This window comes from Cyprinus carpio, chromosome A22 (assembly GCF_018340385.1).
Source record: "Cyprinus carpio isolate SPL01 chromosome A22, ASM1834038v1, whole genome shotgun sequence".
Lineage (NCBI taxonomy): Eukaryota > Metazoa > Chordata > Actinopteri > Cypriniformes > Cyprinidae > Cyprinus > Cyprinus carpio.
In genome coordinates this window covers 1150188-1152687 of record NC_056593.1, presented here as the reverse complement: position 1 = coordinate 1152687, position 2500 = coordinate 1150188, and the positions used below count along the sequence as shown (strand labels likewise).

At 41.5% G+C, this 2500-nt stretch overlaps 1 protein-coding gene and 1 pseudogene across 1 annotated transcript in view; one reads left to right on the top strand and one right to left on the bottom strand.

The window, feature by feature from the left end:
- Nucleotides 1-1229, bottom strand: part of LOC109081515 — an 11613-nt pseudogene extending 10384 nt beyond the window's left edge.
- Nucleotides 1230-1828: 599 nt separating this feature from the next.
- The window catches only part of LOC109062182 (choline/ethanolaminephosphotransferase 1-like), a 7098-nt gene continuing 6426 nt past the window's right edge, over nt 1829-2500 (top strand). The window contains exon 1 of the mRNA XM_042712277.1: nt 1829-2178. The gene's annotated coding sequence lies outside the window, so the exon portion shown is untranslated. The remainder of the gene's footprint in view (nt 2179-2500) is intronic.

The window sequence follows — 2500 nt, the reverse complement described above, 5'->3', positions numbered from 1 at the left end:
TTATCGTTATGCACGTTACAGTTATGATTGCTGTTCTTGGTGTGGTGTGTGTATTTGTTACCTCTTCATCAGGCAGTCCTTCCTCATCCATCACCTTCTCCAGTTTTTGCTGTCTGTCAACAGAATGTTTCAAATCACAAGACGCAGACCTTACGTTATAAACACTGAGTAAACGAGCAACACAGGAAGAGAGTGTTTCACCACAGAGGAATGACGTCACACTGCACACTTCAGATCAGAGATCTGGTTCTCTAATATCACACTCTTAAGTGTGACTCCAGCATGTTTTGGGCCGCTGTGGAGAATAACGAGCTCTTTGTGAAGCCGTAACACTCTTTGTCATTGTGCCTCTACCTCATCTCCCTCTCCTCGTGTTGTGTTATGAGGTTGCTGTAGAAGTTCTCCAGCGTGACCTTGGCCATGGTCACTCGCTCTTTGGTGTGGTTGCTCATTAAGGAGCTGGAGGCGTGGCCTCGGGTCGCCATGGTTACCGGTCTGGAACCGGTTGGGATGCAGATCTGCAGGAGTTTACAAACACAACATGATTTACATGTGCAGCGGAGTCACGTTACACTCGTGTACCATACTACATTCACACAAGAATGCAAAAAACAAGGGATTACCATGAACTTTACTATCAGAGAATACTACAATATGAGCTTTTGGAGTCTTTTAAAGAGCATCTAACACACCCAGACTCAGTCAGTCAGGAAACAGCCTCTGCGTCACTCAGACACATTATGGAAAAGAACAAATGTGGCCATAAAAACATTTGGCAGAAGTTATTCAGACAGTCTGTTCAGAATCTGCGGCCTGAAGTGCAAATATAGAGACAGTTAAGAGAGGGAACTCACACTCACTTTCAGGAACAATAGTACTTAACCAATTATTATTTAACAGACATGCTGACAATGAAACAGGAAATATGAAATCTGAATATATATATATATATTTATATAAATTATAAACATTTTAAACTTCTGTCGCATTCTTTAAGCTTCTATCACATACAGCATTTGGGATAAATTAAGTAAAATATGAAACACGTGTATGTTTTATAAAGATATCCTTACAGAAGTTCAGAACGTATAATTGTGGAATGAGGGGAGAGGGGGCGGGGTCACAGCCGTGACGTCAGCGGCGAGCGTTCCACCAAACACGCTAAACTCAACGATTAAACGACACAAAACGCCGAAAAGCTGACGTGAAGTTCCTCAGAGCTTCTCTCGCTCTCTAAAAACAATATCTCCCCCTACACACTTTCTCCCCTCCCAAAAAAAAAAAAAAGAAAAAAAAGGGAGATTTTTCCAAGTGTGTTTTTTTTTTAGACGCGCTGAGCGAAAAACGGAACGGAGACACGCGTGCGTGTGTGAAACGCGACTTTATCCAGCAACTAAAAGCGTTATGCGCAACTTCTGCGTTTGTCAGACTGATGTGATGACGATTCCAGCAGAAAGACATGAGAAATGAAGTGAAATGAGACGCTCCACCCCTAAAGAGAGAGAGAGAGAGATTTCCACACAGTTCTATTTTCGCTTTTGTATATTTTAAAAATAAATAAAAATAATATTTAGACTTTTAGGCATTTAATATAATGCGTAGACCTTTTACAATCTCTACTATGTAGGATACATGCTAATTTATATATATATAAAAAAGTAAATATAAATAATAATTATTTATTTATTATACCTATTCATGTTTTTTTTTTTTTGTAATTAAAAGTAATTACAGTGGTACTAAAAAACAATAAATCTCGAAATAAATAAACATAATTAAATGTTAAAAAGTACGTTTATATTTAAACACATCAGTTATATGGTTTAGACTTTTCATAATTGAAATGGGGGGAAAAACTGCGTTAAATCGATATTCTTTTAGTCGTCTTCCCAAAAGTAGTTTGTTTGTTTATTTGTGCGATTGTTTTCCAGCGCTCGTCCTGCGCAGCGCACCTATGACGCTCCTGAATCACCTGTGCGCCTGTGTGCGCAGTTCCTCGCGTTTACGACACTCCTGAGGCGTCCGCGTTGAGCTGCGCCGGAAGTGACCGGCGGCGTCTCGCTAGCAGTTCGCGCTAACCGGACCGGGACCGGCCGAGTCGACCCGTCAGGATTCCACCGGGCCGAGCGGACAGACCGCGCATCCCCTCCGAACCCCGAGTTCAGCTGCGGTTGGTGGGTGAGTCGAACAGCGAACCGGATCGGGACTCGAACCCTGAGCCTTCTACACCGACACCTGCGCTTTACCCGTCATCTGACCCGTTAAACCCGGAATAATCACCCTAACTTACAGATTCATCAGTTACTGTCACAATATAATGATCATAATTAACATATTTAGATTCAGTATGCGTCGTTATTATTCATGTTTCAGTCGCAAGACATCTTTTTAAAAAAGTACCAGATCGCTGAATCATAACCATAACCAAAAACCAGCGTATTTACACGACGCTTCAGAGAATACCATGGTATTACTGTGGTATAATCACGAGTGAAATCCG